Raw genomic sequence first — 302 nt, 5'->3', positions numbered from 1 at the left:
GGATGGTTTAGAGAGAGGAACTTCCCCTTGAGCTTTTGATGCCCAGGGTTTCTGGGGGGTTTGGGGGGAAATGAGAATTTTTTTTAAAGGAGGTGAAGGGATAGGCACTGAGGAGAAGGTTGTAAGATGGGAAGGGAGATAGGCGAAAATGGGGGGGAACGTTCGGATGTCTTGTACGATAGGAAAGGCGAGGAATGGAGAGGCATAGGGGTTGAGGATATTGGAGTATTTGGTTCAGAATGGAAAGGGTTTGCCGGAGATTGGGGAATTTTGGAGTAGGGGGAATGGTACTGGGAAGATTT

The sequence above is a fragment of the Penaeus monodon genome, chromosome 31 (genome assembly GCF_015228065.2).
Source record: "Penaeus monodon isolate SGIC_2016 chromosome 31, NSTDA_Pmon_1, whole genome shotgun sequence".
Lineage (NCBI taxonomy): Eukaryota > Metazoa > Arthropoda > Malacostraca > Decapoda > Penaeidae > Penaeus > Penaeus monodon.
Note: the sequence above shows the minus strand (reverse complement) of the source record.